Source organism: Antechinus flavipes, chromosome 3 (assembly GCF_016432865.1).
Source record: "Antechinus flavipes isolate AdamAnt ecotype Samford, QLD, Australia chromosome 3, AdamAnt_v2, whole genome shotgun sequence".
Lineage (NCBI taxonomy): Eukaryota > Metazoa > Chordata > Mammalia > Dasyuromorphia > Dasyuridae > Antechinus > Antechinus flavipes.
This window is the reverse complement of record NC_067400.1, coordinates 58305206-58319104: the sequence shown is the minus strand read 5'-3', so window position 1 is coordinate 58319104 and position 13899 is coordinate 58305206. Positions and strand designations below refer to the sequence as shown.

General features: G+C 43.1%; 1 pseudogene; it reads right to left on the bottom strand.

Moving 5' to 3' along the window:
- The window catches only part of LOC127557014 (40S ribosomal protein S18-like), a 69653-nt pseudogene extending 58165 nt beyond the window's left edge, over positions 1-11488 (bottom strand).
- Between the last annotated feature and the right edge of the window lie 2411 nt (positions 11489-13899).

Genomic DNA, 13899 nt, shown 5'->3' with positions numbered 1-13899 from the left:
CCTGGGATAAAAAGGGAAACAGGGCCAGACCCCAATTCCCTACTGGGAAGCAGGACACCAATTCAGCCCCTGTGGTGTGACGCAGTTTCTCCATTATTCCTCCTGCTCAAACGCTGGACAGAGACTAGGGTCTCCTCGGACAGTTTCCAGGACACCTATAGGTCTAAATCTGGGAGAGATTTGTATTAAAAAGTGGTTCCACTCCAAATGTTTTTTCATGAGGCAGAAGTTGCCGTGAGAAGCAAAGAGCTCAGTGTCTCAGGTTAGAGTTAAAGGGAAACCAACAGCTGTTAGCAGCAGAGTGGAAGAAACACTGAGGTTTGGACCCCGAAAAAGTTGAGGTGGTCGGTAGGTCCTAGGTTTCACTAGGTTGAATCTTTTCAGCTTTAAAAGAGACGAGTGCTGGGTGTGTTTCAGCTCACAGCTTTTGCCTGAGGGCAAAAGTATTAATCAGTCCCAGGATTTGAAAGGAAAAAAAAAAAAGCACTTTAAAGGATGGACTTGTCCAGAGAGACTGGAATTCAGCTAATCTATTCAGAGTTCAGGTGTTGAGATTGAGGCATTTTTCTCAAGCCCAGTGTTTGTCTCTGCATTAAGAGACAGCTTAAAATTTCTATAGGGATGGGGAAGAAAGCTAATTCATGGCAAAACCCGAAAACTTTCCCATTCTATAACGTAACCTTTGTCTCTAGAAGGTTTCACAAAGGCCCTCCCAGAGGGCTGTTTGCCAAAAGAAAAAAACAGAATTTCGTCCTCACAGCATCCTATGAGCGACGAATCCCCCTGAAGACTCCTGGAGTTTGTGTCCCCCTCCTCCCCCCATTATAGGAGCATGATTTAGTGGGTTTGGCTCAGTTGAAACCTCCTAAGAGGGCCGCGAACATTGAGGGCAAGGTAACGAAGGAGAGATGTGGTAGGAGTGGATGTGTTTTCCCTTTCAATAACTCTTTGCTAAATTCTAGACAGTATGCATATTCTATAGCCCCTGGGCGCTTTGAGCTGTAAATCAGGGGCCTAGGATTGTTGTTCCAAAGATAGCCCAGCCTACCATCAACACACAGTGTAAAAGGCTCTAGGCCTAAACTTTAGCCTAATCAGGGCGATGAGATTCCCAGCTTTCCCAAAAGGCAAGGTGGGAGTGGCCCCAAGTACTTGGGCTAAGTAAACCTTTACATAAAGAAACTCTAGCCCCAGAAGTAAAAAGGTTAAAAGATTAATAGCAGAAATCAAACTCTGGCAGTTTTACTTCAGGTAACTGTCCTTAAGTTTTAACCATTCCACCTTATGAATGGTCACACCTGAATTCAAAACTCCCAGCAAATATTAGCTGCAGTCCCAAAGGATTTTATCTTCTACATCAATTATCATTAATCAAGGGCTTCAGATGAATCTAGTTCTCAAGAATCACAGTAAAGGGTTATACTTTATATATACAGCTTATACAGCTATCTTTCTTATCTAAGTAGATAGTTTTAAATTTAACATTACACAGATCATTTGCCTTTAAAATATTCAAATACAAAAAAAAAATTCTAAATCACATGTTGTGCATTCTGTTTCCACATAAAAGAAACTTTTAAATCTTTCAGATTTAACATTAGTAGTCTCTTCATTCTAAAAAAAAAGAATTTTTGGAACTAACCCTATCAAATTGCTCGATTTTTTATCATCTTCCTTAAACAAGGAGACTACCATGCACGTAAATAAGCATTAAATAATTTGCTTTAGACAGATGGGATCTTAGTAGAAATAAATCATTTTCAGATAACTTACAGTTCCAACAAACTTCTGAGAGCAGACTTGAAAACTAAACTAAAACTAAAACATTCAGTTATTAACACCATATAAATGTAATTTATCACAGTTAACTTTTTTAGGGTGCTATTTCCCCAGGATCCAATCTGCTAGCTCAAGACAGGCCCCAATCTCATGGGATATATCTCCTTTTCCCATGGCAAATGGCAGATTCACTAGGGAATTGTGCCTTTTTCTTCCCTATTTCTGGAGAGCTATTTTCCTCTCTTTTTCTCTCACCCCATCTCTTCCTGTTCCATCTCTCTCCTTCCAAAGCTTATTTGCTTAAACCTTCATATGTTAAACACTCCCAAACCAGTACTAGATGTTCCATTTAAACTATTAATTGCTTTTGCAAATCAATCTTTCTTGTCCCTTGTCTTTAAGTCAAAGAAAAAAATTTTTTAACTTTAAATTTCAAGGTTCGCAAATAACTGAACCAACTTATAATTGCCCAACAGAGATGACAAATTTTAAGGCGTAACTCGGTTACAAATTACCCAATATCTCTAGAAAACACACCATCTAAGTAGGGAGATACAACCCCAACTTCCCTTAAGGTAAACTACCAGCATTTTGTTTTAATAACCTATATTTTATATTCCCCTCTTAGTCCCTCAATAATTTCTCAAAGAATGGGGGAGGGAAAACAGGGAACAAGTCTAGAGAACTTCAAGAAAGACAGACTTTTTTCCTAAAGGTATTCACCAAATTCTTAAATAGCTTTAATTTCTCCCATTAACTCATTTCTTGTTGCAGTCAAGGAATGAGGGAAGAAAAGAAAAAAAAAAAGCCATCTTATTTGCCTTGACCTGGAATTTTATTCCCCAGCCATCATTCTGTGTGGGAAAAGGTGAAGAACTTACAGATTCTAAAATAGATCAAGCCTTATAGGCCTCGGTTCGGCTTCTCTGGAGTCACGTGATTTTAGATGAGGCCGGGACTACGTGGTTGAAGAAGCTGTACATCATCTTGTCTACTATATTCCACTGACCACCTAGGGGAACAGTAGATTTATGTGACCAATCACAACATATAGAGGGTGGGATTTCGGAGGTTCTTTGTCTGAAATGCATAAAAGCTGTAAGCATTTTCAAGGATCTGGCCCTATCCTGCTGTGAAATTTTTCTCGCAGACCAGGATGCGGTCCGCTTCTCGAGATTCTAATAAATAATTCTGCTTTCTATGAGTGATCTCTGTAGTAGTCAATTTGGGTAGGTCTATTTGTCCCAAACAATTCCAAAGGTCTTTCTTGAAGCTGCAACCTGGCCAGGGTTGGAGCCCAGAAAAAAAACCCTTTAATTGTTGGCAGGAACATAGAACGCCAATCCAGAAAATAGAAGTGTCCTAAGAGCAAAAGCTCTTGGGACTAAAAAAGTAGGACCAAAAGAGTTCCCACCTGTAGGATTAGGTAGGAAAGTGTGAGACAGCCAGACCTAGCTTGGTTTACCTAGGTTATCTCTCCACGCAGCTAAGGAAAGGTTTTAAGGAGTGCCCTGAGGCTAAGGAAAAAAACCGAGATTTAAAATCCCGTTTCTGTAGCCAGCCTTGTGAGCATGCAAAAGCGTCGTTCTGAGGCTTCTACAGTTAACGCAGGATGACCAAATCAGGGAAACTGAGTCCCGTTTAAAATGTATGGGACGAGCACACTTCCTGAGGGCTGGAAGCTGTGGCTTTAAGAACCAGGTAAAGGTCTAGGAGGGGCCTGGCCCACTTGTCCAAATTACTAGCAAAGTTCTGTTTTAAAAGTTGGTGACAACCTTTCCGGAGATTTGAGAAGATTTAGATTGCGTCCCCAATCTCCCCACTGTACAGTAACCCCGAGAAGGGGACAGGATAGGAGCCTTTAAACGGCAGGTTGCCAAGCCACATGGGAGAGGTCTGAAACAGGCCTCGAGTGCTACACTCCCCACTCCATGGAAGAAGGGGGAGGAGAGGCCAGAACGAGGGTGGGGGAGGAAGAGATGCCATCTTACCCAGCGCAATGCGTCTTGAATGGCGAGGGCTCCTCTGGCGATTCCACGCTGGAACTTGAAGGCGGGGCAGCTCATCTAAGCCCCCAAATCTTGCTGGGAGAGCAAAACCTGAAGGGAAGACCGCTTACCCCTGTCCAGGGAGGAGCAGCCGTGGGCAGAGACATTCTCTAAACTCACCCCAATTCAGTGACCTTTCTCCTCGTGGCTACAGCCTGACCATTAGAGACTCCATTGCACTTAACAGTGGCGTGGGAGAAGGGCTCAAACACAGCTCCTCTTACGATTCTCCGGCTATCTCCCCAGAACAGAGCAAAGAGAGCACTGGCCTGGGACCCTGGGAGGGGTGGGGTACCCAGAACAACCACGTGTCTCCTTGGTCTGGGGAGGTGTTAAAGAGACACTTTCTCTCTCAACAATTCCTGCAGAAGAGCAGGGCTTTCTGGTGACAAAAAAAGATTAGAAATGCATTGAAATGCAAAGGAAGGGCCTTTATCTCTCCAAAGGATTTGGACAGAGGGAGTTTCCTCAAGCAAAGCATCTGCTCCAGAGGCAGGGGAGTGTCTAAATCGTGGACAGGTAAAAACTTTTATTTTTCCAAATCCTTGTAGCCTCTCTCGTATCTCTTAGAGACAGAACCGACAAAAGAAGGCCTTTTGTCAATCCGCAGCAATTCCTAAATTATTGTGCCAGAGCTTAGACCTCCCAACGACAACCCAAGCCCGACCCGAGGGCTTTGGGTGTCCACGGCAAGATAAGGAAAGAAAAAGTCTTTTACCTTGTCCAGAGTTCCAGATTGCCTGGTCCTGCTATCTGTAAAAAATAGAAGCCTTTTCACCTGAAATGGAAGTAGGGTGAGGCGGAACACAGATATTCTCCCCACTACCTTAGAGATAGAGTGAGACCAAAGAAAGAATGCAGATTCTTCCCGGAAGAATACTGCCTGAACAGCTCAAAACCCAGATTGGTTGAGTGCCCCGAAAAAGTTGGGGTTCAGTTTGATCACCAAATTATCTAGCTTCCAGTGTTCGTTTCGTCAGGGAACCATATCTAGATAAGGGATACCTAAATGAAATTAGGGTTTAGTTGAGGTCTAGTGGCAGGTTTGGGGTACAGGGAGTCCCTGTAATCCCCCTGGATTCTGCGCAAGGATACAGCGATAAATGGGATCTAGTATGCCATCTCCACCCTTAGATGACACCCCTGTTTTAACCTGCTCATGAGATCTGGGCTTAATCTTTGGACTCTCAATTGCCCTTCAGCCTGGAGAACATGGGACAACTGACTGGAAACGACTGACCGGGACACACACCCCTTAGATGCCCTACTGCCATCCCCAAACCCCACACCTCATGCCTCACCTCCTGGCATGAACCCCCAAATCTCTACGACCCTTGCCAGCTCGAAGCAGTTAAGAGGAGATCGGAGCCCCGTTTCTGTAGCCAGCCTTGTGAGCATGCAAAAGCGTCGTTCTGAGACTTCTACAGTTAACGCAGGATGACCAAATCAGGGAAACTGAGTCCCGTTTAAAATGTATGGGACGAGCACACTTCCTGAGGGCTGGAAGCTGCGGCTTTAAGAACCAGGTAAAGGTCTAGGAGGGGCCTGGCCCACTTGTCCAAATTACTAGCAAAGTTCTGTTTTAAAAGTTGGTGACAACCTTTCCGGAGATTTGAGAAGATTTAGATTGCGTCCCCAATCTCCCCACTGTACAGTAACCCCGAGAAGGGGACAGGATAGGAGCCTTTAAACGGCAGGTTGCCAAGCCACATGGGAGAGGTCTGAAACAGGCCTCGAGTGCTACACTCCCCACTCCATGGAAGAAGGGGGAGGAGAGGCCAGAACGAGGGTGGGGGAGGAAGAGACGCCATCTTACCCAGCGTAGTGCGTCTTGAATGGCAAGGGCTCCTCTGGCGATTCCACGCTGGAACTTGAAGGCGGGGCAGCTCATCTAAGCCCCCAAATCTTGCTGGGAGAGCAAAACCTGAAGGGGAGACCGCTTACTCCTGTCCAGGGAGGAGCAGCCGTGGGCAGAGACATTCTCTAAACTCACCCCAATTCAGTGACCTTTCTCCTCGTGGCTACAGCCTGACCATTAGACTCCATTGCACTTAACAGTGGCATGGGAGAAGGGCTCAAACACAGCTCCTCTTACGTTTCTCCGGCTATCTCCCCAGAACAGAGCAAAGAGAGCGCTGGCTGGGACCCCCGAGAGGGGTGGGGTACCCAGAACAACCACGTGTCTCTTTGGTCTGGGGAGGTGTTAAAGAGACACTTCCTCTCTCAACAATTCCTGCTGGAGAGCAGGGCTTTCTGGTGACAAAAAAAGATTAGAAATGCATTGAAATGCAAAGGAAGGGCCTTTATCTCTCCAAAGGATTTGGACAGAGGGAGTTTCCTCAAGCAAAGCATCTGCTCCAGAGGCAGGGGAGTGTCTAAATCGTGGACAGGTAAAAACTTTTATTTTTCCAAATCCTTGTAGCCTCTCTCGTATCTCTTAGAGACAGAACCGACAAAAGAAGGCCTTTTGTCAATCCGCAGCAATTCCTAAATTATTGTGCCAGAGCTTAGACCTCCCAACGACAACCCAAGCCCGACCCGAGGGCTTTGGGTGTCCACGGCAAGATAAGGAAAGAAAAGTCTTTTACCTTGTCCAGAGTTCCAGATTGCCTGGTCCTGCTATCTGTAAAAAATAGAAGCCTTTTCACCTGAAATGGAAGTAGGGTGAGGCGGAACACAGATATTCTCCCCACTACCTTAGAGATAGAGTGAGACCAAAGAAAGAATGCAGATTCTTCCCGGAAGAATACTGCCTGAACAGCTCAAAACCCAGATTGGTTGAGTGCCCCGAAAAAGTTGGGGTTCAGTTTGATCACCAAATTATCTAGCTTCCAGTGTTCGTTTCGTCAGGGAACCATATCTAGATAAGGGATACCTAAATGAAATTAGGGTTTAGTTGAGGTCTAGTGGCAGGTTTGGGGTACAGGGAGTCCCTGTAATCCCCCTGGATTCTGCGCAAGGATACAGCGATAAATGGGATCTAGTATGCCATCTCCACCCTTAGATGACACCCCTGTTTTAACCTGCTCATGAGATCTGGGCTTAATCTTTGGACTCTCAATTGCCCTTCAGCCTGGAGAACATGGGACAACTGACTGGAAACGACTGACCGGGACACACACCCCTTAGATGCCCTACTGCCATCCCCAAACCCCACACCTCATGCCTCACCTCCTGGCATGAACCCCCAAATCTCTACGACCCTTGCCAGCTCGAAGCAGTTAAGAGGAGATCGGAGCCCCTTTTCCCATATGCCTTTGGAGGTGACTGCTTGAGGGTGGGGATGAAGACGGGACCCCCGAATTTGGAAAATCCTGGAAGGAGAAAATCTTCAATTCTGTTTCGATTTTGCCCCATGTCTTTTTCCTTAAATGAATTTAAGTTCCAACTGCTTGAGAGGGGAATGAAGTGGGAAAGATTCCTTTCTAGATTCCTACCCTCTCCTAGTTAATACTGTAAATAATCCTTTTAATTCACAAATTCTGGTCCCTTTGAATTCCAATAGAAGATCTGACCTGTCCCAGACCCACCTGGATCTGAGCCAACTTTGGAGCTACACCCAAAAGCCCCTTGAGCTAAATCTCCCATTATAAAAGGGAGACACTGGGACCCCCTCTTTGCAGAGATTCCAAACATGCTGGCCATGTGAGGACCCTCTGTCCAGTGCCCTCCTTATCTTACTTCCAAACCCAATAATAAACCTCTTATCAATCTAGCTCTCGGGCCAAGGACTCGCCCCGCTACTAGACCTCATTTACCTTCATATCCTTGCGCCGAATCCAGGGGGATTGCAGGGGAGCTTTGCTTGACTCCCTGTACCCCAAACCTGCCACTAGATCTCAACTAAATCCTAATCTCATTTAGGTACCCCAAGTCTAGACCTCAGCATATAAGTGATCAACTAGTAACCAATGATCCTGAGAAATGGACATTTCCAGATGCAGTAATTATCTCATGAACTCAAGAGTTCCTAGATTCCTACATCAGCATAAGCTGCCTACTAGAAGGTAATTCCTTAAACTATTCCCTGACCTGGAGGAAATGTCCACTAGTTGAGATTATTCTGAAACTAACAGGAGTAGGTGATATGCCTGGTTAACCTGGAGACCTATATCTTGTGAGTTATTAGGACAATGCAGGAGTAAGGTGAAAGCGAAATATCCTAAAGAGCTTCTGCCTTTCATGGAAATTATAATGGGTGAAATGGATTACTGTTTTATTGTTTTTTTTTTTTAAAGCACTTGCTAATGTGTAAGTCTCCTATTTTAAGTATTTCCTTTGTGGAAGAAATTAATAGTTGGTATATATTTCTTAACATTAACAAGATGAGACTCTATTGATTCTTTTTTGGAAAGGAGTTAGATGAGCTATTTGTAAGGTTTGGCTGAGAAATCATCCTCAAAGTTCTACTCCAGAGTAGGGGCATAATGAGGCATCAAGATGAGAAAAAGCCAATTCCTTCTTTGGAGTCAGGTTGTCCCAAAATTTATAGTAGGAGGCTATTGTGAGTCAGAGGTTCACTCCTCATTAGAGATACTAATTTGGGAGTCAAATCTTTGCAATTTACTCACTGGGCAACTGTAGACCAATCATGGAACATTTCAGAGCTTCAATTTCCTCATTTATAAAACAGGGATAACTGTACTAAGATCTCACAGGATTTTTTGCAACATCCAAAGAAGATGATGAGAGAATGTACAAAAAGCACTTTGAAAGTCTTAAAAGAATACATAAATGTTGAAAATAATTGATTTTTCTTCTGGGTTGTTGGACTTTTTTTCTTCTTTAAGACCCCATAGATTAAATAAGATATGTAGAATGTAAACTGCTTAATAAAATGCTTCCCAAAACTTAAAGAAAGCATCTTGGAAGTACTAGATAGTATTATTCTAAAAGGCCATAAATACTTATATAGAAATATCATAAGAAAATTGATTTTAAAATGTCAAATCTCAGAACATCTTATTTAATATTTCATGAAAATAATAATCACAAATTAAGTCAACAAGAATTTCTTAAGCATTTACTAATTTACAGGCATATTGGTAATATGATCATAGAAGTTTTGGTGAAAACAAGGGTTACCACTTTTGGTCACAAGGTGGTGATAGTATATTACTGTTCTATTGCTTAATTTTTGAAATACCATTTTGCTGGAAATTTTGCCAAAGACAATACCTCAGGAATAGAGTGATAGTCATTTTAATAGTGATGATAGTGTCTTATTAAACCTATTTCCCTTAGCATGGATTAAATATTTTACATGTAAACACACTAACTGAATGAAAATTTACCTGGTTTCACCCTAAAAAATGCCTTAGGAGTTGATTATATAGAACCTCCAAAAATATCCCTAGATTAGGTTGGAACTATAACTAATATTCCATCATCCTTTTCTTCTCCCCTCTCCCTCAGAATCCCTGAAAGAGGACTTTTATCTATATCTATCTGTCTTTATATATCTTTCTTTATATTCCTTTGTTTCTTCCTTTACTTTTTCCTTCCTCTCTCCTTTTCTTTTATTTCTTTGTTCCTTTCGTATGTGTCTTGTCTGTCTGTCTGTCTATCTATCTTTAGTTGTTTTAGACAGCTAGGTAGCAGAGTGAATAGAGTACTGGACCTGGAGGCAGAAAGATCTCGGTTCAAATTCTGACTCTGAGAAAGTTGCTTATCCTATTTGCCTCAGCTTATTCATCTATAAAATAGGGTTGATAGCCACCTATTCAAGGATTGTTGTGAGGATCAAAAGATAATTATAAAGCATTTTACATAGTCCTAAATATATAAATGATTCATTGTTGATAAAAGATCTCTACTATTAAGCATAGGGCAACAGGGAATCTGTATAGTATGCTTATCATACTATCACTGAACCAGTCTACAATTATGATCAGTTGTGCATACCCTTTGACCCAGCAGTTTCTACTGGGCTTATATCTCAAAGAAGGGAAAGGGACCCACATGTGCAAAAATGTTTATGGCAGCCCCTTAAATAGTGGCAAGGAACTGGATTTGAATAGATGCCCATCAATTGGAATGGCTGAATAAATTATGGTATATGAATGTTATTGAATATTATTGTTCTGTAAGAAACGACCACCAGGATGAATTCAGAGAAGCTTGGAGAGACTTACATGAACTGATGTTGAGTGAAATGAGCAGAACCAGGAGATCATTATACTCAGCAACAATAAGACTATACGACGATCAATTCTGATGGACATGGCCCTCTTTAACAACGAGATGATTCAAACCAGTTCCAATTGTTCAGTGATGAAGAGAGCCATCATCCACCCAGAGAGGCGTGTGGGAACTGAATGTGGTTCACAACCTAACATTTTTACTCTTTTTATTGCTGTTTTCTTCTTTCTTCTGGTTTGATTTTATTTTTAAAATGTGTGTGCAGCACAACAATTGTATAAATATGTATGCATGTATTGAATTTAACATATGTTTCTATCATGTTTAACGTATATTGACTACTTGCCATTTAGGGGAGGATGTGGGGGAAAGCAGGGAAAACGGAAACACAAGGTTTTATAAGGGCTAATGTTAAAGAATTGTCCAAGCATATGTTTTGAAAAATAAAAATCTTTAATAAAAAACAATTATGTTCAAGACAAGACTAGTTTTTGTTTTAAACTCTAACATCAGTGAACATAGAAATAGATTTTTCTATTACCCTAAGTTTTTATCAGACAAGTTAATTTACTATTAGACTCTATACAATAAGCATTAAGTGTAGGTGTGGTTATTGATAAATTTCAAGGTTAAATGGGGCAGGATTTCACAGAATCTTACATACAGCTAGAGCCTCATTAGTGTGAATTATTAATCTCATGAAACTGTCACACGTGTCAGAATTTGCACTATTTGCTGTTATAATTATGTAAAATATTATTGGTTCCAGCCCAGTGGAAATAAGCAGTGCATTTCATAGGACTTAAATGAAACCAGGGAAGCCAGGAGTAAGGGTTGAAGAGGGAGATCATTCCAGGATTGGGAGAAATGCTTGAAACGAAGAGAAATTTTTTGTTTAAGGATTATATAAAAAGCCTGGGTCCTTGAATCAAAGAGAATATGGTCGACAATATAAGAACATTGAAAAGTAAGAAATCCCTCTTACTACAGGAAGCCTTTCCCAACCCCACTTAATTCTAATGTCTCACCTCTGTTATTTATTTTTTATTTATCCTGCTACAGCTTGTTTATAGATTACCACTTGCTTTATCTCCCCCCTCCCACTAGATTAAAACTTCCTAGAGTTAAGAAACTCCTTTTGCCTTTCTGTATCCACAGCACTTAGCACAGTACCTAGCACATAGTAATCACCAAATAAATGTTAATTGATTGGCTGATTATGAAGGGCTTTGAATGCCAAAATAGTTTTTTCCTGAAATAAAGAGACACCAAAAATTAGAAAAATATTCGCTGTTTAAGGTCAGAACGTGCCAATAAAAATGATGATACAACTCTATATTGGTGATAGATTGTATGATGGAGAGCGTGGAGTGAGAAAGACCTGAATTTGAATTTCGTTTGGTGAAAAGGAGGCGCCGGGCTTTAGACTTGCCCGAAGTCAGAGGCCCTGGGTTGAAATCCCCTGCCCAGCCATCTGAGTGACCAGGACAGGCCCCTCGACTCTCGGGACTTGAGTTCATCAGTAAAGGAATTAGAAGCAGATGACATCTAAGGACCTTTGCAGACTGGAGTGTAATGGAAATAGAAGAGCCTATTGGAGCAGGGCCGGGGAGAAGAGAGGAGACAGCCCCAGCGAGCTCTACCTGCAAAGAAGGGCGCGTCCCCACGCGCGTTTGGGAAGGCAAGGCAAGGCGCCCTCCCTAGTGCGGAGGCAAAGCCCCTCTAGCTGCTGGCCACGCACCCCGAGCCTGCTGGGAAGCAGCCTTGGACACGCAGCATCTCGCTCGGCTGCAGTTGGTACCAACTTTCCAAGATCATGCTGGGCCAGCGCAGAGCCGGGACCGAAGCCCGAACTTCTCGGCCCGGTCGGAGCTGCCGCTAAGCAGGCATCCGGCGGGCTTAGCCTTGCGCAGAGCTCCGAAGGGACCAAGGCTTCGGACGCGCCGGGGCTTGGCCGTCTGGGGGCTTGCGGGGCTCAGGGCCAGCTTGGGAACTCGGCTCTGCGCCCGGGGTCAGGAAAACGAGCCCCTGCCAGTTGTACTCACGCTTACGCACGGATCTTAGCCCCCAAAGGGCACAGGACAGGCAGGGCGCAGGTAGCGGAGCCCCGGACCTCTGACCACTTACCCTGCAGCAGCTGCTCTCAGTCTGGCCCCCGGGCTCTGCTGTTCTCACCCACCGCTCCCGAAGCTCCTCCCTCTCCGAACAGCGCCGCCCAGACTTCGGCCAGCGACTGGACAGCGGCTCCTTCACCTGCCAGAGCCAGGGAGGGCCGGGCAGCCATTGGATGCTGATCTCTTCCTGGCTCCCCACCCCACCCGTCTTTATGGGTCAAAATCACCTCCCTTTCTCTACAGCCCTAGAAGGAGCTATAGGCTGTCTGCTCAGGTACCTGAGCTGTCCACTCCACTGACCCTGCCGAGCTTTGAAGCTTCGGGGTTAGTGCGTTTAATTAGTATGAGCTCACCCATTGCACTGGTTACCACGAGTCCCCATCAATTCTGGGATTTCAGAGGCGGCAAAAGTAATGCTGGGTAATAGTATCTGGCAGAGTAAGGATAACAATCCCAAGAGATGGGTGGTTCAAATTTTATTCCCATTTTACAGATGTGAAGAGACTGAAAAAGATAAGAGACCACAAAGCCAGGTTTTGAAGGAGGGCTTTTTATGTTCAAATCTGGCCATTTTCTCTTTGCTCTACAGCAAATGCCTCTATAGATGAGAAAAGAATAGAATTTATCACCTAGATTGCTTCCCCATTTTCCATGTTCTTTTCTTTTATGTTTTTAAATGATTGCACAAATATAGCCTGTATCACATTGCTTACCTTCTGGGGAGGAGAGGGAAAGGAGGAATGGATAGATTTTTGAACCCAGAACTTTAAAGAAAAAACAATAAATGTTAAAAAAAAAATGTTTTCACATATAAAAACAACAAAAAAAGAACATAACTTCCTTGAAGATAAAAACTTGTCTTTCCTTTTGCTTATGTAGTGAGGCTGTCCCCTCAAAGTAGCACGGGGGTTGTCATTCTATGGCTCCAGGAAGGCACAATAGACACTTTGAGACTTTTCTCTTTTTCCACTTCCCACCCCCTTCAAGCAAGCTTTACTTCCTGCCAGGAGGAAAAGTAGGCAGTTGGATCCAAAAGCTTGGCCACTCTGCTTTGCTGAGAGAAAGGGAGCTCAGGGCTAAAATCATCTCTATCTTCTTCTTTAAATATTTAAAGAAAAATAATATTATTTGTGTAATGGATATGATTTTCAGAATCAGGCTAAACTTTAGACCTTTACTCATCAATGAGCAAAGCAGGGAAATGAGTTAATAGTCCAACTGAGATAGAGTCCTAGATCTCAAATAAGGGGAAACTCCCTGAAGTCTGAATATAGCATAGTAATCCAGGGATAACTTAGCTTCTCTCGTGCTGTTTTCCTCGCATAGTCTTCTCTTTGGCATTCTTGAATGAGATAAGGTGAGATCTTTCAAGACAGTTGTGAAAATTGAGTAAGGCTTCATCTATTTCAAAGTTTGAGTAGGCCTGAAGGACTTTAAGCATTAAGTCAAGGGCATACTTAAAGTCTCCTCCCTGTTATCCCCCTAAGGGCATACTTAAGTCCCCTTCTTGTTATCCTCCCTATTTCAACCAAATATGGGCAACTATGTACTTATTGGTCAAGTTCAATTTCTTGGGTAGTTCCTGAGTTTAGAATGTAAGATCCTCAGCCAATAAGGATGAGGGTCAGTGGTGGGAGGGGGATTTGCATTAGGGATTAAAAGCATTGATCCTGCCTCCTACGGTGCTTCCTCGTCCCCTCTATGGGTAGGCCATTCTCTCAAACGTATAATAAACTTTGCTTTGCTTCTAGAGACCTCTCCAGTCTTTTTTATTAAATGGTTTCTGACCCACACATTCTGAAGTGAAGTTGTCATTT